Source organism: Bidens hawaiensis, unplaced genomic scaffold (genome assembly GCF_021521415.1).
Source record: "Bidens hawaiensis isolate Kalapana, Puna unplaced genomic scaffold, B.hawaiensis_p1.1 tig00008819_1, whole genome shotgun sequence".
Taxonomy (NCBI): Eukaryota; Viridiplantae; Streptophyta; class Magnoliopsida; order Asterales; family Asteraceae; genus Bidens; species Bidens hawaiensis.
In genome coordinates, this window is record NW_027491636.1 from 478,405 (window position 1) to 500,832 (window position 22,428).

A 22,428-nucleotide genomic window follows, 5' to 3' on the forward strand; every position below is an offset into this window, starting at 1 on the left:
CTCAAGGGGTGAAGGTTCAAGTCTCTGTGATGGACAAAATGCTGTAAATTTAGAAGTAGAATTAGAAAGTATATAAATTTACTCTTCTAACAAAAAAATAAAACTATTATAGGTTGCTTCTCTATCGGCCCAAAATTCTCAAGCTAAATCAAAAACCAAACCAATCAAAACCAAAATGAACCAATTGTCATTTGAAAACCGAATATCAAAAGAACTAAAATAGAACGACTTTCAAAAACTCAAAAACCATATTAGTCAAACTAAACCGATTCATACACATCTCGAATAGAAACACCGAATCATTAACCAGATAGTGATTTGTAGGAGCATAATGAAAACTACATCCACTTATCAACCCATTCAGGGTGAAAGGAGTAAAGACTAAAATCAAACACCACACCTCACCCCACCACCCCCTATAAAAAACCTTTATAAATGGGCTGACGTCACCAAGTTTGTGACCTTGTAGGGTTCCCTTATCAGAAGACCTCCACCAACAAAATGGACGGTGATGATTAAGTCTTGAGTCATACTCAAAACCCTATCACAAGATTAATCTATCCACTAACTAAACAACATGATAAGAACATCAGTATAACATAGAACTCTAGTTTAGTCCCACTCACTTCACCTCCAACACAAGAACATATATACATAAAAGAGAGAAAATGGAGCAACAAGATGAGATGATGATGTTGATGATGATGAGGAAAGGACCATGGACTGAACAAGAAGATGTTCAGTTGGTTTCTTTTGTAAACATGTTTGGAGATCGACGTTGGGATTTCATAGCAAAAGTTTCAGGTTTGAAGGTGGCGGGAGATACAAAAATGAAAAAATAGGTAGTAATATTCGATTACTATTAGGATTAAAGATTTTGTTGGTTATAAAAAATTATGTGTAAACAAAAAAAGCAAATAGTTATATTATTCTTACAGACCGAATTAATCTCTTTTCTGTCTAACGTACCCAAATATGTATTTTTGGGGATTATTTTTCTTGAAAATTTATTTTTTTTAGGTTTAAAAAGAAGTGGTAAGAGTTGTAGATTGAGATGGGTGAACTATCTACACCCTGGTTTGAAAAGAGGCAAGATGACTCCACAAGAAGAACTGAAAATTGTTGAGCTTCATGCTAAATGGGGAAATAGGTTTGTTTTTTTGTCTCTTTATTTATTATATTATAACTATAATTATTTTGAAGTGTTCTTTAATAGGCATTTTGTTTTCTAAAGATTAATCATGATATTTTGTAGATATTTTCTCTTTTTTCTTCAAAGTTTAAGTTAGAAGTGTTTATTAATAACATTGACGGTATGAGTAGTAATTATCGGGTAATGGCTTATAGTTTGAATCATTAAAATCCAACTAGTCTATTTTTAATAGACATTTCTTTATTTTTTAGTTTTTTAAATGTCTTCCTAATCTATGATATTGATTTGGAACAAGTATACAGAACTTAGTATTTGTTCTATATTCTCCTGTTATTACTTTTCATTTAGTTCATGAACTTATAAAGTAGACCCGAATTATTCTACCATTATTTTTGGATTAATATGCTCGGCATGGTTGCATCTTTGAATGGTCTCTTGGTGTAGCTCGGACATGCCTTTAAGCAGTTTGAGGGTGAATATATATTGTAATTATAAATTAATTATAAGGTGAACTAATTGAATATGTTACTACCTGAATTTTAAATAATAACTAATTTATATGATAATAAATAATTGATAATAATTTAATAACTGGGAGGCCAATGTTTAGCTGGAATTCAAGAGGGACAAAGTCCCCATACACTCATCATATAGTGGCCTTTATGATGATTGTTGTCAAGAAATGACAAAAAAACAAGTTGTACTTAATTATATCCGTTTTCTAGTGTTTATAAACCGTTGTTCACTTACATGTATCTGACTAAAATATTAATGTGTAGATGGTCTAGGATTGCTCGAAAACTGCCTGGACGAACTGATAACGAGATTAAAAATTATTGGAGGACGCATATGAGGAAAAAGGCACAAGAGAAGAAAAGGGCATTATTTTCATCTCCATCAGTGTCAAATTCATCTAGCTATTCTTCAATTACTTGCAATCCAATTGTTGATTCCATGCTAATTACTGAAACCAAAGAAAGAAGTTTTTATGACACCGGGGGCTTAGAAATGGTGACTATCCACCATAAGTCGAAGTGCACTGCTAGCGTAAATAGCACTAGTGAAGGACAAGACGGGTATTATTCAATGGATGAGATATGGCAAGATATGGATTTATTAGAAGATGATGGTGTAAAAAGTGTTATTGGTCATACAATGATATAGCAACTTCTCCCATATGGGATTATTCTCTCAACACATTGTGGATGATTGACAGTGAAGAGACGATAGGAAGCAATGTGTTTTTTCCCGACAACAAGCGAGCAATTTAGCACAAGGTTAACCGGCTTACGTAGTTCTTTAAGTTACATATTTAATGCTTGTAGATACAAATAAATCCCTAGATTATGTATTATTCTATATTTCGGAAGTAAAGCAACAAACCTGAAGAGGTAGGTCCCAGCAGAGCCCAGTTGGACCCACATAACTCACCTTGAAGAGAGACGTCTGCGCAGAAACCAACTGGATCCGCAGGACCCACCATGCTCAGAGACGTGACGTCCTTACGCGCAGTACGCAAGCTGTTCCCGCAGGAAATGCCTCCCAATGGTGAAGTACTCCGCCTGTTCCCGCAGCTGCGGATACAAGCCATCAGGGAAGGCCACCCGCGTAGCAAGGCTACACGCACAAGGCACTTAGCTCTCAATAATTCAGTAGTCACCTGAAGGAATGAGCAAAGCCGGGAACAATCCCGCACAAAGGCGGGAGGGGGAATACTCCCGCCCAAATGAGCCAGTCCGTACGATACTGGAAGATCTTTTGTACTGTACCTGACGAGGTATGGGCAAAAGATCTGACCAGAGATACGACAGCCCATTGACAACAGTATGGCGAGCAGCATGCTCTTGTACTGTATGTCACTATTAGCCGCTACCTACTCACCAACTCCTGTCATACCACGTGCATAGCCTGCAGTTGGTGGAAAAGGAATAGTACACAGCAGGCCTGGTAACTGTCAGCTGCTGCCTACCCACCAACTACCAGCAAGGCACGTGTGTAGGCCACAGTTGGTAGAACAGGAATACTATTCAACCGGCTATACCATCTTGGAAACCTACCTTCGGCTATAAATACCCCAAATGGTATGATCATCTCATCTTATCTTGTATCTTACATCTTATACCTGATATCTGCTATAGCAATCTCTTAATACACACTTATATTCAAGAGCAATCTAGTCTGATTCTCACGCCGGAGGGTGGTCACAAGGAGGTACCCCCCCTTCTCAGTGACGAGCTCACGGTGTCTGTTTTGCAGGTTATCAGAAGAACCATCTTTGCCGGGTCTAACCCCTCGTGGGAAACATCTATTTAACCCCCAGATTATCCGTAATCTGCCCGTGGGTCGATTAGTGTTTCTTCATTGGCGCCATCCGTGCATAAAAGCTAGAACTTCATTTCTTTTCAGTTTTTTCAAACTTCTGGAAAGATGGTTAAAGAAACTCCGGTAACCACAACCCCAGCTACTGGGGGGAATACCGGCGACTACACAGTTTTTACGAACACTACCCCAGTTACCCAAGCTGGGGCAAGTGCAGTAAACAATCGCTCACTGGGATTCACCGATACCCAGTTAGAGAGACAACGAACGAGGCTCCTCCGCCAAACACTCGATGAAGTTAAAGCGTGGGCGGAAGCACGTCAAAAAGAATTCCAAGCTGAGTTGGATGAACGCTTACGTTTACTCCAACAGGCTGATGAATTCGTAGAGTACTTTGACGATGATTCGGAGGAATCCGATAGTGACGCAAACCCTCGTCATAGGGCGAAAGGGAAGCGTAAGGAAACGGACTCCCAACCGAGAAGGCATTTTGGAGAAACCTTCAAACCAAAAAACGCAGGTGGAAACCCACGTGACTTCTCCAAAACATTTACACCAACTGCTGCAAATGCGGGAACGTCCAAATTTGCAAGGGACATTGCGGAAGCAATCGCCCCGAAAAGTGCCAAACAGATGTCCAACATCGGCACTTACGATGGTATATCTGATCCAGACGATCATTTAAACAGATTCATAGCGGGGGCAACCGTCAGTAATTGGACGGAACCTACGTGGTGTTACATGTTCCAAATGACGCTTGTTGGGCCAGCTAGAGCGTGGTTCGATCGTCTACCGGTCAACCACATCTACGACTAGGCAGACTTCCAACAGAAGTTTAGCCAACACTTCAGCCAACAAAGAAAGTATACCGAAGAGCAATGGACAATCCTCAAATGCATTCGAGAGGAAGATGAATCTTTGCCAGACTTCATCACTCGCTTCAACTCAAAGAAGCTAAGTCTGGGTAATATTAGCGAAGATCGTGTTCGCGCTGCTTTCATCCAGGGCGCGAACGACCCAGAGCTCATCCGCACCTTAACGGGTAAAGATGGCATTCCATCCACATGGGATGCCATCATGACAGCAGCTAAACGCTTTGCGAAAACGGAGAAGCAACTGGGTAGAGATCTCCCCCAGAGCACAAACCTCTACACCCAGAAAACAAGAGAAGACAACGTCCTTACCGCCCGACTAAACAAAAAGCGGAAGCTAGGCATTTGGCAGTCAAGGGTAAACTTTGACACCTCATCCGGCTTGCAACATCGGTTAGGCGGAAGGGATAACGTACAGTCGAACCAGAACTCCAGATGGACGCCACTCACCAAAAGCGTCACGGAGATATTCGCCACTGAGGAGCTCCCATGGCCAAAGGCTCCAATAATCCGACATCGTCACAATGCTGATCGGAGCAAATACTGTGACTTTCACAGGACAAAAGGCCACAACACTGAAGAATGCACAGACGTAAAGGACATCGTCGAAGCATTTGTCAGAGATGGGACGCTCGCACACCTCGTGGCGTAACGAACGCTGAGCAGGCTGATGCGTGTAGAACCCCAGCTGGGGAAAACACGAATAAAATTGCAGCTTCAATGCCGGAGACTACATACTGCGTAAACAACGAAATCTCGAACCAGGTGAATATCAGCTCGATGGCACTCCCATCACAACAACATGGAAGGGAGCTCAATTACACAGTTTGCATGTAGATCAATTCCAAATTTGTAAAGAAAAGGCCCAGAGCCACTTCTAATGGAAATGATTCTCCTTAGAACATCGACGCTGATGATTTTACATTTATACTTATGAACTTTCCACACGGATATGCCGGTCTTCACCGCATACATAAGTGTGAAAGAAGTCGTGCGTGGGGAAGGCGGCAAAACCCGCATAAACCCAAAAAACGGCAAACCTTCACGCAGGTCAGTCATAGGTAAAGTTCAGTCATCCCACTAAATGAAAGTGCCGGTCTTAACCGCACGAATCATGATAGAGGAAACTGAACACTAACCTATTAACAACCGCGCGTCGAACGGTTAATTTACTCAACACTGAAGCCGGTTTTCACCGCAAAATTACGTGGAAAGTCGTTGCGTGGGGAAGGCGGCAAAACCCGCATAAACCCAAAAAACGGCAAACCTTCACGCAGGTCAGTCATAGGTAAAGTTCAGTCATCCCACTAAATGAAAGTGCCGGTCCTAACCGCACGAATCATGATAGAGGAAACTGAACACTAACCTATTAACAACCGCGCGTCGAACGGTTAATTTACTCAACACCTCCACGCAGGTCAGATATAGGTAAAGTTTAGCCATCCTACTAAGTGCAAGTGACGGTCCTACCCGCACAATCACGAAGGAGGAAGCAAAACTTCAACCTATTATCTACCACGTTCAAAGGTTAACTTATTCTAAACACTTGGAAAATTGCTAATTTAAACTAAAGTATGCATGAGTAAGTCATATAACGTTTATAAAGCAAGTCATCCAGTGAAAGTAGCGGTCTTACCCGCACAAAGATTTATATTTCATAATATTCATTACAAGAAGGGCCGGGTAACTACCCGTCTACAAGAATATAAATCTATACAAGCTAAACCTATCCTAACAGTGGGAAGGGATCTTCAGGATCAAGCTTCAGGACCACTTCCACTTGGACCAGCACCATCAGTAGAGCGTGGCGGTTCAAGGAAAGCTTTAAGGATAGCTAGCCCATCATCAGCAGCAGCAACTTCGTTCACCTTCTCCACCACCGGATGCGGGAAGGCGGCATACTGATTCACTGCTTGGTCATAAACAGCTATAGTATCCACATCATACAAAGGGAAGTTTGAAGGCGGGATGCCTTTCTCAACGAACCCTAGACCAAGCAGGAAGCCGGCCTTTTCCCCATCCTCATGAGAAGCGTTGAGGGCTACGCTCATGGCATCGTCGTACGATGTGTCCGTGAAGACTCGATGCACAACCTACAAAAAAAATATACAAGTATCAAAAACTTTTCTATTTACAAAGAAAAGCGTGAAGACATTATGAAGCTAAGCTTACCTAAGACAACGCTTCTCGAAGAAGCCATTCCTTGGTAACCAGAGCTTCCTGGAGGGCAGCTTGAGCTTGGTTACGGGCGCGTTCGGCTTCACTTTTGTTAAGGTTGGAAAGCAACACTTCTTTAGCCGCAGCCTCTTCAACGCCCTTTAGCTTCCGCTCAGTATGGTCAAGCACCCCCCTCTGGTCCAAGATCTCTTGGAGCTTCTTGGCGTCTTCCATCGCCAAGGCATCATGAGCCTGTTGGAGCGCCTCTAGTTTGGCTTTAAGTTCCTCATTCTCGAGGCGTAAAGGCTCAGCAACAGCTTCAGCCTTGGTGGCCCTCTCGGTTGCGTTCCGTGCAGTTTCCTTAGCCAGCCGAAGCTGTTCGTTAACAGCTTGGGCAGCCTTGGAACGGCCTCGAGCCGGGCCTGAACTTCAACCTCGAGGGCCTTGAAGGCCTTCTCTTTTTCCGCAGCCACTGCGGTAAGCCTCCTATTCTCCTCCCGGACAGCCCGCGCCTGAGCTACTTCTTGGATGCGAGCTGCTTTTAACTTGTCGTTTTCACGACAATGCAGCTCGACGCGCGGCTGCATCCTGGCCAGGAGAACTCGAAGCTCATTGGTTAGCCTACCCTCCTGGTAGCTAGCCATGGCTTCCCCCAACGCACCACTGGGAGCTGCGTGACGAGCCCACTCCACGCACTCCACAGGCGTGCGAAGGGTTGTTCCTCGGCGGTTGTTCCATCGTGGAACATACACTTCATTGAAATCCGACACTGCAAAAAACAAAAGGCAGTTAGGAAAAGATGATTAAAAAAAAAAAGGCCAAAAGAACCCTACGCACCTGTAGGGTCGACAACAGGCCGATAGCCGCCAAACCCATCACCTGAACCCAAGGGAAATCCATCCAAGAGGTCAGGCAGATGGGAAGGAGGCAGAGGTTGGCGAGAAGCCCCAAGCATACCTGGAGGATCGGCCGTAGCTGCCGAAGTCGGAGGAGGCATGGAGGCCGCTGCCGTAGAAACCAACGGAGGTGAACTCACCGGAGGTGAACTCACAACCGTGGTCGCCGCTGCGGAAGTACCCGCAGAATAGTCACCGCCGGCTCAGTGAAAGATTCAGTAAATATGGCACTGACAGCCGGCGGAGAGGTCATCACAATTGGAACAGTTGGCCCAACTGGGTGAGCAACTGAACCAACTGAAGCAGGTGCAGCCGCCTGGGTCATCGCCTCAGGTAGGTTGACCAAGCCTACCGTCATGGGTCCGGAGGTGCTCCTCCCCGCTCCACCCTGGAATGCGGTAGCATCCACGCCTGCACAAAGAAGATATAAGTATAATGGCGGAAAGATATGAAGTTAAAAAGTAAAGTTTGTACTTACGGGTTTTCTTGAGCCTAAAAGTGCGAACAGGCGGGGACGAACCCGATGGAGCCGGCCTCTTCACGTCGCTCACCGTCGTCCTGGGCTGCTCGGAGGTGACGGTCGTCTCAGCCTCCGGAGCAGTGGTCTTATCACCACCAGGGTTCCCCGCCACCTCCTCGCTCTCGGTCTCTGAATCAGACCGAGGCACCGGATCGGCAGTGGAGGCAACCTTCGCCTTCCCCTTCCCGCCGGCAGCCTTCTTCTTCTGCACCAACGGATGACCATATGCGGATTCCTCATCAGAACACAAGATTAGAGGAATTCCAGCAGAGGTTTCAGCATTGAGGGGTCGAGGGTTGAATAACTCCTTACCTGGCTGCCTGGCACTCAGGATCTCGTGGCCTGGCGGGTAGACCTCCACGAACCGATCAGCCGTCTGTTCAAGGATGGGCAACTCGTTCTCATCTAGAGCACGAGTACCCATCCGAGCGGGACTATCAGCCTCCCGCGGATGCTGGAGCGACTGCAAGTCGTTCCCCTCTGAAATAAAAGAAACAGTTAGAAGACAAACCTATATAAACAAAGAAGACAGAGCATACCGTAAGGGACAGAGTTCAAACCGTATTCGAGGACGATGGGAACCTGTGACGCCTCCTTCCACACCCGGCTCATCCCAAGCATCACCATCCCAGACTCCGCAAAGCGGTATACCGGAGTCTGGACCCGGGAGATCTTGGCGAACCACTCCGCCTCCTGGTAGTTGAGGGCGTGAAGGGCGGGGAGTGCTCTCCCATTCTTAAAGGTCATCGCAAGGGGGATGACGCGAGCGAAGATATAAAAAAACTCACGCTTCCACGACCGAAGACTGCGCTCGGTAGCGCAGATCTTCAACCCCTTGATCCGATTGACCAAGGTGTACCACCCCTGGATGCACCTCCAAGAATAGAAGGTCATCAACCGGTCAGCATGGGGCTCCACGCCCAGAATGAGGCACACCCACTCAAAGTGGCGGATCTTGGCGATCGCCATCGGGTGTACCTCCGTCAGATGCACGCCGTGCCTCTCCAAGACACGGTATACAAACTTCGTCAATGGGAACCTGAGATTCCCATAAACGAAGAATGCAGCGTCCACCCCTATCTTGCCCTGGGGGGCATCGTACACCGTCTGGTGTGACTCCGGAAACTCAGGCTCGAACGACTCGAGCATGAACTTCCGGATGACGTACCGATAGAGGTCGGCCGGAAGAGCACACTGGCATTCGCCAGCAGTGCTCTTATCGTCTTTATCAGACGTAGACGTCGGGATCTCGACGTGCACGTCAGATTCTTCGGCAGCAGCTTCAAAATCGTAGGTAGAAGACATGGTTTGGAGGTAAAGAAGAGTGATTTCAGGAGAATGCTTGGCAGAAAGTATTCGCCGGAAATCGTTTACAAGAAGAGGAGTGAAAGTATGAATTACAAGAGACCCTCTCCCCCTTTATATACTCATCGCAATTAATGCGATGAATTTAATGCGGAAGAGAGAGAAATCGCAGGTGCAATGAAACTATGACCCGTGGCAAAGTGCAAGCTGGCAACAGCTGTTGAAAGGACGCGTGCCATTAATTTCGCGGCCACGCGCCCGAAAAATCGCGCCCACGCGTCTGAAAAAGCGTCTGGAATGACCATGTACTGTCACGTCACCATAACTTCCTGCATGTCTTGACACAGTCAGAAGAAACCGTCGGACGACGTTTCAACAGTTTGGACTGTTCTTATCCTTTCACCAACTCTTCGAATTTCAAAATTTCAAAAAGATTCAAAAGTAAGCGGGAAAATACCCCTTACCTTGGCAACCAAGTAACCGTAAGACAGGTGCGAGTACAGTGTTAAGGCAAAACCCTTCACATACTTAGCACATGCAGGGAATTGAAGCCAAGAATACCTCGGCGACCAAGTAACTATAAGACGGGTGCGGGTACAGTGTTAAGGCAAAACCCTTCACATACTTAGCACCCGCAGGGAATTGACGCCAGGAATACCTTGGAAGTAAAATAACCGTAAGACAAGTGCGGGTACAGTGTCAAGGCAAAACCCTTCACATACCTAGCGCTCCGCAGGGAATTGAAACCAAGAAGGATCTTCTGGGCAATGCTTGCGGAAACGGGAATAACATCCCCGCATAGCGGGAACGTCGAGAACTACATTTTTTGAAGCTCCAAGATGGAATTGGTGGTTTTAACATAATTGATCACTATGTTCAAAACTACCAAAACCTCATGGAGAATCCACACAAGTGGGACTCAACGCTCCTGACTTGCGAGGAGGTTACAGACCTACCCGCATCATACCCAAAGATCAAGCAGGAAAGTCGGGAATTTCTGCAAGTGACATAAGGACTTCCGCGGGAAGAATCCCCATGGAAAACCTTAAAACTAAACCCTTTTCAAAAACCCTTTGCTTTAAGTCCGAAAGTTCACCTCACTTATTAAACACTCATGAGAAGAACATTGGACTGGGGGAACTTGAAGAGGTAGGTCCCAGCAGAGCCCAGTTGGACCCACATAACTCACCTTGAAGAGAGACGTCTGCGCAGAAACCAACTGGATCCGCAGGACCCACCATGCTCAGAGACGTGACGTCCTTACGCGCAGAACGCAAGCTGTTCCCGCAGGAAATGCCTCCCAATGGTGAAGTACTCCGCCTGTTCCCGCAGCTGCGGATACAAGCCATCAAGGAAGGCCACCCGCGCAGCAAGGCTACACGCACAAGGCACTTAGCTCTCAATAATTCAGTAGTCACCTGAAGGAATGAGCAAAGCCGGGAACAATCCCGCACAAAGGCGGGAGGGGGAATACTCCCGCCCAAATGAGCCAGTCCGTACGATACTGGAAGATCTTTTGTACTGTACCTGACGAGGTATGGGCAAAAGATCTGACCAGAGATACGACAGCCCATTGACAACAGTATGGCGAGCAGCATGCTCTTGTACTGTATGTCACTATTAGCCGCTACCTACTCACCAACTCCTGTCATACCACGTGCATAGCCTGCAGTTGGTGGAAAAGGAATAGTACACAGCAGGCCTGGTCACTGTCAGCCGCTGCCTACCCACCAACTACCAGCATGGCACGTGTGTAGGCCACAGTTGGTAGAACAGGAATACTATTCAACCGGCTATACCCTCTTGGAAACCTACATTCGGCTATAAATACCCCAAATGGTATGATCATCTCATCTTATCTTGTTTCTTACATCTTATACCTGATATCTGCTCTAGCAATCTCTTAATATACACTTATATTCAAGAGCAATCTAGTCTGATTCTCACGCCGGAGGGTGGTCACAAGGAGGTACCCCCCCTTCTCAGTGACGAGCTCACGGTGTCTGTTTTGCAGGTTATCAGAAGAACCATCTTTGCCGGGTCTAACCCCTCGTGGGAAACATCTATTTAACCCCCAGATTATCCGTAATCTGCCCGGGGGTCGATTAGTGTTTCTTCAAAACCAAAAACATATGTTGAAAATTACCTATTCTCTATTATGTTGAATTTTGGTGTAAACTTTAATGTAATTGAAATTACAAATTAAGATCAAAAGAATTTAATGAAGCTATAAGAGAGGATGTGACACCCTATGGCAAGCTTAATTCGAACCAATGTGGTAACACCGTCGCCACCTATGTACCGCAGGACTTCAAACCCATGTGGTAAACCTTTGCCACATAAGCCCACACAATTTTCCTTTAACTTTCAAGAACCAAATTGATGCAGCGGTAAAACCAAACAGAAGATCGAATCACGTTGATTAACTTCCAAACCCTAAAAATCCCACCCAAAGGTCAGGGAAAATGAAGAGAAAAAAATAATTATTATAAAATTCAAGTCTATCTCTTCAGATTACATCAACATAATATAAATAGAGTTTCAAATACGAAATGGCCTAAAATGGGTTATGGGCCAAACACAAACCCAAAAACAAAAACATAAAAACTGACAAAAAAAACATAAAATGGCCCATAACTTTATTTAGAAGTCATTTCTGGGCTTCGGACAGGGGAGGCTGTTTGCCACAATGGGCTCCTCGTCTCAAGCTTCGATTTGACTGGTAATAGGCTTGAAACAGAGCTTCGTGGGCCAAGTTATGCCCGTTTTCGTGGGCCACCTTTGGAGACACGATCATGGGCCTCCAAATATAACATGACCTGTTCGTCAATACTTGGGCCTGCATCACAAATTAAAAAACAAAAAAACAAAATGTTATAAGGTACTTGTGATAGGTGATACTAGTGATTTTTTGGTTTGTGGGTACTTGAGGGTAGAAATGAGGTGACTTTACATGATTGACCGGTTTATAAGTGATACCAGTAAGTGCCCCCCTCCCCTAATACAAGTTATTAGATATAGAAGAGTATCTTGTATAAAGATGACTGAATTTATATTCTTAAAAGTATGGCAAAAATCGAAATTTGCTAATTTAACCGAACCAAATTAATAATGAACTCAAAACTTAACATGAATCCACACTAAATACATATAAAAGGTTATGATAGTTGCTCTCACAAATTTACTATTTCCTTTCTATAATTTTCTAAGCCTATGATACAACATCATAAATTTTTAAGCCTATATATGATGTTATTATATATGAGTACCCCTCAATAACTTTTCAACATGGCTTCCTGAAATTTAGATAATTAGTTTATGGCTTTGTACCCTATACGATAGTATTGTTTTTTTTTTCAACCACAAACATTTATTTTTCCTCTTAAAACTTTAGAAATATGATTTAAAAAAAATGAATATACCATTGCGATATGTTCATGTTTATTTACGTTTAAAAATGGTATATGGGAAATGTTGACAATATCGAATTTGGTAAATCCCAAATTAATATTACAAGACATGGACTAACAAAGTACATAATGGTATTGATTAAGGAGTTCAGTTAGTACGACTCTAATGCCAATTTGGTGAGATATATGGTAGATAACATACTAAAGGCATAAGGCTGAGGGGTGTGGGGGGCGCGAGAGGGGGCGCGAGTGGGGCTCCAGCCAATAATATTGTGACGTGTGGCAGAGAGAGAAACTTGATAAGATGGGTGTTGGTTGTGGTGCTCGCGCCCCGGGCCCTGGTGTGGAGGGGCGCGAGAGGGGGCGCGAGCGGTTTTTTTTTTATTTTTTTATAAATGTATTAAAAAAACGTATTATTAAAAAAACAAGAAATTATTTAAAAAAACACACATTTTTTTGAAAATTCATAATAAAAAAAAACATACTAAAAATTAAACAAACAATAATATTTAATAATAAAACTAATCTAATACAAGATCATCTGGTCGCCTCGCCCACAAATGTTCAACCAACTCATGTCGAAGATCCCCGTGTATCTCACGGCTCTTGATATTTGCTATGTTATGAAGTTTTTGTTGATCACTGATTGTGGACGGTTGTGGCGGAATGTCACCTTGGTAGTTTTGGCATATAGCTTTGCCCTCGTCTTCTAACGTCATGTTGTGTAGGATAAGACACGTGTAGACGACGTCCATTATCCTCTCCCGAGTCCAATAACGTATCGGGTTCGCCAGAACATAATATTGTTTTTTTATAGCTCCAAAAGCTCTTTCAATATCTTTTCTAGCAGACTCTTGCTTCTTCGTAAAATACTTCCGTTTGTCGGCGATTGGATCTGTAAAAGCTTGAACTAACACAGCCCATTCGTTGTAAATACCATCGACCAGATAGTACCCGTACTTGAAGAGTTCTCCATTTGCAAGAAAAGATTGAGGTGGTTCAACCCCGTCGATAAGGTCGTTGATCAAATGTGACTGATCGATAACATTAAGTTCGTTATTTGACCCAGCAACACCAAAAAAAGCATGCCAAAACCAAAGATCCTGTGACACCGCTGCCTCAAGTATGAGGGTCGGCCCTTCATGATCACCACGGTGGAATTGACCTCGCCAGGCCGTTGGACACATAGCCCATCCAACATGCGTACAATCGATGCTACCTAGCATCCGAGGAAAACCATGTTTTTCTGCGTGCACCTCATATATGCGTTGGATGTCATACGTTGTAGGTTTACGCAGATATCTCCGAGCGTAAGTCGATATGACTCCTACGTACAATATATATTACAAAATGTAATAAATATTTAATAAAAAGTAAAATTAATGTTTTTTACCTTGGCAGAAAAAATGAAGGGATTCACGTGCAACCCTTTTCGACATCTGTAAATACTCATCCAAAGCGTCCGACGAGATGTCGTACGCTAATTGACGGATAGCAGCCGTGCATTTTTGAAGAGGGGTAAAACCGGGAAGACCCCTAGCATCCTCCCTTTGTTGAAAAAAGGGATACCGTGCCTCTAAATCACTCGCTATACGCGTGAACAATTGCCTGCTCATTCGAAAACGAGTTCGAAAATCCGACTCCGCGTATACCGGTTGAGGGCTAAAATAATGCCTCATCAAAGTATCGTTAGCACCCGATCGATCACGATCACGAGGTGGTGCTCTAATTCTCGGGAGTCGGGGTTGATGGGCTTGATTTTGCAAGAGATTGACCACGGTTGCGGTCAAAACTCCCCCTACATGAAGAAGCAAATCATCCTCTTCGGAGGAGTCGGAATCAGACGAGTACGACGACATTATTTTTAAAAAAAAAATTGGGACGATGGGTTGGTTTTGGATTTTTATATGAAATGGGTTATATATAGGAAAAAAATTTTGGGTTTTATAAAGGAGTTTGGGATATTATATATGAGTTTGGAGATTGAAGTTGTGTTTGATATGGTTAAAATGTGTTGATGGTATGTGATATTGGTATGTGATATTGGTTTTATAGAGAAAAAAAGTTTTTTTTTTTTAATAAACAAAGAGCCCAACGGCTCTATTTACGCATTCCAAGGCCTCCTCAAGCGCATTCCCAGCCGCGAGACCCCTTGCGCCTGCTTTGTTTTTCGTGCTCGCGCCCCTCTCGCGCCCCTCTCGCGCCTCGGTGGTGTGGTGCTCGCGCCCCGGGGCGCGAGCGGATGGGCCAGGCGCCCCCTCTCGCGCTCCACACCCCTCAGCCTAACGGGTATGTGTTTGCTGTGAAATGATAATTGTGTCATTCAAAGACAAATAATAGAACTAGATTCAAGTTGAGATCTAAGGCTAAAGTTGTCGGAGTTGACAATATACATGAATTATTAATGAATTAACAACATGTCGTAAAAATGTCTTAATTGCAGTTTGTCTTTATTGATTTGACAAAGTCAAATATATGGATTTGAAACCGACTGCTAGAGGGTTGCTAAGAGTTCAAAATGTGACTAAATTAAGCTCATGTCGCAAGTTGATATATGGAAAAGTTAACTAGAAGATTGGAAGTTGCATGATATATGTCCAATAGGACAAACTATTTGTATATGTACAGACTAAGGTTACTGTCAGGTAACTCAAACTCTAAAAGCTGTCAGGTAACTCAAACTCTAAAAGGAGTTAAAAAATTCCTCGCCCATTCTCATATCAATGTCAATAAGAAGAGTTAAGCATACAACTTTTATGATTCAAGGTAACTCACCAATGCAAGAGAAAAATAAGGAAACTTCGAATAAAATGTGTGTGTATGTGTGGTGGGGAGAGGGGGATTGTGGAGTATTGCAAAACCATGCTAGTTTACATGTCCATGATGGACATGACAATAAAGGGATGATCCAAGTCAAGAAGAGTTACATGTGAATGCATATCATCGTCAACTTTAAACAATTGTCAGTTCAAATAAATGTTAGGAATAAAGCGGCGATGTGGAAGCGAAAACAACACATAAAACGATATAACCACACAATACAAAAGAATAATAAAGACACGAGAATTTTAACATAGTTCGGCTCCAGCGGGGGCCTACGTTCACGAGCCACAACTAGATTTTCTCTTTATCAACACAAAATCAAATATTACAATTACGCGACATGAATATATATATAGGAGAAAACTATGGCAACTAACTTGTTTTCCAAAAAAAAATCATAAGTGGGTCCTAGTTAAATTATTAGACCCGGCTCCATAAGGATATGCGTAGTGGAGGAGGCTATAAATGAGGGCGAATTGCGACACGAGACGCCCCGTTAGTAAATGGTGGGAATTTGTTTTTGGGGTGTAATGGTGTAGGGCTACAAACTGGGCCCACAATATCTTTTTTTATTATTTTCTTTTTATAATTAAACTAAAAAAATAAAAACCAATTTATTTAAATTATTAAATAAAAATGCATTAAAATTAAAAAGAAATACAAAAAAATACATAACTAAAAATAAACAACAATACATAACTAAAAATATAAAAAACATACCTAAAAAAAACTAATATCCGTAATATTCGCGCATTTTTTCACGTCGTCGTCGAAACAATAATGCGGCTTCCTCGTGAAACCCCTCCGATTTGAGGGATTCGTAGTCTTCTTTCATTTGACGCAATTACAACGTCTGGTTCAGCTTTTCTTGTTGTTTGTTGGATACTTGAAGGTCGTTTCCTATTACCGTGGCATTTGTTTCCAACCGACCGACCAACTCGTTTAATTGTTAGACGTCTTCACTGGGCGCCGTATTGAATCGTGTCGACGACGAACCTTCCCCCTTATTTTTTCCCGATCTCCCGCGTGGTCGAGGCAACTCCAGTACTTATTTGTCGTCGTCTAAATTAACCGCGTCGTCCACGAAGAAGCTACGAGCATCGGAGGGTGTGTTTGGTGTGCTCGGATTTGTCGACGACGATGTCTTCAACTTTTTTGAAGGCCGGGATGAGCCGGCTCGTCGGGCGACCAGAACGGTTGGTGCCCCTTTCCATTTCGCGCAATGGCGTAGTTTTTCCCAACAATTCAAATACTTGAACGGTTTCCCGGACCGCTCAAAAGTTTGGCCTTGAGCTCGAAATTCGCTCAAGGCTTGTGTTATAATGTCGCTGTCGTTATGCCCACTACGCCAGACGGGCCCCTAAAACCGGTTAATTATCCCGGCAAAGTTTTGACAATCGGCGTTAAGCCCCTTCCGGTGGGCTTGAACAGCTTCTTTTCCCCGGTAGTCTTCGGGTTTATCGTTTATCGCGAGCCAAGCTTCAAATACTTTCTTTCAAAACACCCTAGTGGATTGAAAGCTAGCTACAAATTAAAATTATTTGTCACAGTTAGTATACATTTTAATAAACACTAAATACTTTTTTAATAAATATTTAATATTTAAAAACTTACCGTCGGGATCCTCCGAAATGACGATCCAAGCCCTTGCGAGGGCCACCACCTCCTCCTCGCTCCATTTCTTATATGGATCACGTTGCGCCATCGGCTCCCCCAGTTGTTTCTTTTTGTGTTTACGGGTCGCATTTTGGCTTGAACCGAAGGCCCGCGCCGTTTGCGTCTCCGGCACCGTCACCGGCTCCGACTCCGGTGGTGTAGACCCGAACGCTGGCATTAAGTTTTGGGGCATGAGATAGTTGGCGTACATGTTTACGTTCGGATCGGGAAATTGAAACGGATAGCTCGGTTGGTTTATCGGGTTCCATTGTAAATTCACGTTCGGTTGGTTTTGCGAACCATGGAGTTGACCGAAAGGAGGGAATGGGTGGTTCGGTTGGTTCGGGTTGTTTCTAGGATTCATTTTGCTAATTTTTTGTAAGAATTTGGGTATGAATTGTGTATAAAATGGAGAAGAAGATATATGTTTATATATATATATTATATTGTTTTAATTAATTATTTTTTTTTACTTTTGACCGTTGCAACGGTCAAATTAATATAATAATATTATTATTTAAACCAAGCCGACGACAATATAACCCCGCCCCCGTCCCTCTTCGCCACTTTAATCTTCCCATTACACCTTGTCTAAGCATCTAATTTGAATAATTACTAAAACATGCCTAGTAAGAACTACACACACAACAATAAATAAAGTCCAATAACAGTTGTATTTTTAGTTAAAAAATAACTAGTTTGCATAATTCAAGATTCAACCAAGATTTCATGTGTTAATAAAATCATGAATCATCCAGCTGGATTCCAGGGTCGGCCCATATGTTTTAAAAGGTAAAGCTAAGATTTTGGGGTTTCAGCAGTCAACACCGGGGCTGGCCCATATGTAACATATATTGGGATTGGGTGTGGTGTTGTGTGTGGGAGATTTTTCATCTATTCATATGACAGAATAAATAAGAAAAAAAAAAAGAAGAATGTATTGTTTTTAACCCAACAAGAACTTTAGCGACAAATTTGAGATTGAAAAAAATCCATGGCATTTTTAATATGGAATTAAAACGGAAATCAGCCGGTAATCGACCGAAAACAATATTTGTAGATGATTTGTTGCTAATCCGTGATGATCCGTTGCTAATCCGTGATGATCTGTAACTATATATGTGCCCATAATCCGCTGCTAATATTTTGGTAATCAATCACGACACAGACATAGTGGCGGATCTAGGAATTTTTCCCGGTGGGTTCACTGTTTTATACGTTCTAATTTTATATTTTTAGAGACAAAAACTTTCGGGTCGATTCGACGGTTTGGGTCAAATAAGGTTCATTACATAGATAAAAATACGATATAATAACAAAAAACAAACGTTGTCATTAGCTAATTGTCAAAGTTAATTCAATACATTTCAACATAATCATTCTTACATTTTAGTCACTGTTGCGTCAACCGTTTTGAAAGCCTATAGCAAAATGCAAAATTTGTTTAGTTCCATATTGATTAAGACGAGAATTCTAAAAACCTTTTACCTAAAAAGAACAAGTAAAGAAACATCACTAAAGGAAGATTAAGCTTAGGGTTAATGGTTTTTACATGAACACCCATCCAGTGTATTCCATAATTGTAACCTTTGTAGCAATTCTCAAACAACATATTTGTGTGTAATTAAAAAATGCTAATGAATATATATTCTATCAGCAATAAGTTGATATTATATTTAAAGTAAAAACCAAAACATTTGAAAATTGAAATCATAAATTACAAGGCGTTCTTGTGAAGTGATGGTTGTGTGTGTGAACTTTAGAATAAACAAAAAAAAAATCATGCATAAGAGGGGACTCAAACCCGAGTTGCCACTTTAGGAAGAAGGATTCTTTACCACCAGACCAAAGTTGAACTTGTCTATGGATTCACTCGGCATTTTTATATAAGCGTTCTATTAAAAATTCGAAACTCGGTGAGTTCCTGTGAACCCGCATCTTGCATGCTAGGTCCGCCCATGCAGACAGACAAATCATTGTAAACTACCCACTTGTGATTTGTCACTAAATATACTAGCTACGTAATCCATTGCTAAATTTCCATAGTAAAACTTAACTTACTACGGGTTTCTTCCACGAAATTTCACCAAGTAACCGAAGGTTTGTAAGTTCATCAATACTATAATTTCTAGTACCATGACAAGTTGACTACCATCTAATTAAATGTTGTTGTTGTTAGTCTAATATATATGAAAATATTGAATTTGATGTCACGAATCGATAGCCTCGATCTGGTTTATAAGTTCAACCAACATTTTGAGTGAACGACTTGTTAAAACAAGTGACATGAGTTTAAACATATTGTTACATGTCACATTCTTTATACTAATCAATAATGTGGTTCATTAACCATCTGGAAAACTCTTCAAAGTGGAGGCTATTTATATTAAACAAGTCTTTGGCAGGAATAATCATTTTAATCCTTAAAGTGGAAGCCATTTACATTAAACAAGTCTTTTGCAAAGTTAAAACAAAAGGACTCGACGACAACCCTATAAAAGTAAGTTAGTAGGTTTTGACTCCATATGTTTGAATCATCGTATTTTTTAAATTCGGAACAAGTTCATGTATACTATCGTGTTAAATTTTTAAGTTTGTTATGTTATGGAATGTGATGAAATACAAGTTATTTGTTTTATTTATAACTTGGGTTTATATGAATTTATGCAAAGTATGAGACTTTGGAATGATTTGATTTTCTAGATGGTCTCTCCTATCTCACAAATAACTACAAGGATTTAGGTTATTAACTCATCAAACTTAATGTATGACGTCATTTAAGGAAAACTCATATTAGTCAAATTTGTGGGTATGTGTAGGGTTTATTTGGCAATCTTGTGTTGAATTATTAAAAAGCTTCGGTTAACATATTTTTAAAACTTACCTATTAAGTGACTCCATGAACTTTTAAGATGTTTGTTTTAAGTAAACCAATGCACTCTATCTCTGACCAGTTTAGATTTAAGAGAAAACATCTTAATGAAATAATAGACTACTAAACAGCCCCCTATATGTACTTAAGGGGAACAATGGAAGATAAGGGAATAAGTTTGAAACTCAATAAATTTTTAAAAAAAATTTGAAGCCAGGAATTGAGGATGGAGATCAAACTATTACCACTAGCTAAAGAAAGATTATTTTGTAAGTATTCTTTGACCTTGAAGTTTAGAGTTTTCGGAGTTTATGACCAAAATGATGTTATAATTTGAAATTTATGGTTACATTCTAGTAAAACCATGTTAGAGCATTCTTATCTCATCCTCTGTAATTATGCGTGGAGAGTTTGCAAATTAAATGGTGGGGTTATGAATGATTGTGAGTGTAAATTATAAGACGGAGAGAGAAATGTAGTGATTTTTTGTAAATTTGGGGAACATTGTTTGCCCCTATTTATTTTTTAATATTTGTTGGATTGGTTGTGAGTAGAGGAGAGAAAAAACTGTAATGATAAAAGTATAAAAAATATTATTTAATTGAACAGGAGAGAGAAATGTAGTGTTTTTTAGTGTAATTATAGATATAAGACCATCTGTAGTCGTAAAGCTCCACTACCAGGGTAAATCATTTGAATAATTAAATATATAATTAAAAAACTACATTAATATTAAAAAAATACCAAACCCAAATCAGATCTTCTTCCATTTCATTTCAAAACCAAATCTGAAACCTCCTTCTTCGCAGGTTTGTTATCCACCAACACACCAACCCAACACCCAAGACACCTCCTCCTCCTCCGCCGCCGCAAGCTCGAAGCCAAATCATAAAACAAGGTCTCCTTCCAACACCTCCTCCTCCTCCGCAGCCGCTGCCGGAGTTACTCACCGGCGGTGAACAATAACCCATCTCCATCTCCAAAGGTAACCCCAAACGGATAGTTTTTTGATATTTGAGCCAGATCTAGCGTTTTATACAAAACGTACGAAAAAATAAAATTACATAACGCGGGGGGGGGGGGGGGGTGGCGGTGTACTCCCGCGTTTTCCTCCAAAACGTTGATGGCAAAGCTGCCATCACGAACGGTATAAGGATGAGGAATGGGATTAGAATGCATGCCAAAACACCATTCTAGAACCAAAAACTTCATTTTGAATGTTACGTGTTGTTGGTGGGTAATCTAATTGGTTGATGGTGTGCACTAATTCTATTGATATAAGATTATAAAAATGAGTTATTAACATCTCTATAGGTGTAAATAATTTGTTGAAATTGATTAATGATGGTGGAATAGGCCAAAGGCATGAATAGTTGTTAAGGTTAAAAAAATTAACATATTTAAGATGAAATGATGTTAAGGGCGGTTTAAATTATTGCAAATGAAGGGAGTGATGACAAAACACTCATTTATCGTGTGCAATGTGAACTTTGATATTGAAGTCTTCATTAGCGGGTTACGGCTAAAGAATTCTTAACGAGTCAAAAAGCCTGAATAGTAGACGTGGATAATTATTCTATTTTCGATGACAATATGAGTTACGTAGTTATATATATTTGCATAATCTCCATACCTTGACTTATATTGATTAAAGAGGTTATAAATGTATTTGATCATTTTGACCCAGTTATGAAGAAGCATTTTATGCCTTTCGTTGTTAAATCAACTTTTGGTTGTGACTTAAGGAGATCAACAAACCAATAAAGGAAATCAAGACACAACAGATGGAAGTATAAAGAAGTCACATGTTTAATTTGTGACCCGTTTCGTGGTAATTGTTGAGTCATGTGGGTTATAACCCGATAAATCTTGAAGAGAAATTAAGCTGCCTGGTTTGTTGCTTGTTATTTGCGAAGGCGGAATTCACATTGCTTGTGACCTGTTAGTTGGAATCAAAGGGTTTGACGGCTAAGCAAACTAACTTCAAAACAACTTTCGTTGGCTTTTTATATAATGTATGACCCTATACGTCGCGTCTCACGACTTTTTCTTTGGACTTCGTCAGCTAATTGACTTGGTATTTGAGGACCTTATACGGTCCGTATAATATAATATGCATTAACCTAATTTTTGTTGTATTGTTGATGATTTCGTCTTCATTCTCTAATCCTTGTTTTTTTTTTTTTTATGAAAATTCTTATCCAAATGTAATAAAAGCCTTTAATTAACCACTATAAACAAGTAGTTACTAAATCATATCCAGATAGTTCCAGGTGCTACATAAAAGAGAATTTGGATGAAGAAACATGGGTAGGATGAATTATTGAGGAAATCTAGGACGTGGTCGTTAATATTTATATTTTTTTAATGTAAATATTAAGTAAGCATTTCAATGTATATAATCCTTATGAAGTCAGCTAAATACAATGTATCGATCACCAGGTT

General features: G+C 41.4%; 1 pseudogene across 1 annotated transcript; it reads left to right on the forward strand.

Moving 5' to 3' along the window:
- The first annotated feature begins 644 nt into the window (after window positions 1-644).
- Window positions 645-2,533, forward strand: LOC143530035 (transcription factor MYB48-like; annotated as a pseudogene). The gene is made up of 3 exons (XR_013134780.1): window positions 645-804; window positions 1,021-1,150; window positions 1,933-2,533. The product of XR_013134780.1 is annotated as a transcription factor MYB48-like (transcript).
- The last annotated feature ends 19,895 nt before the right edge of the window (window positions 2,534-22,428 follow it).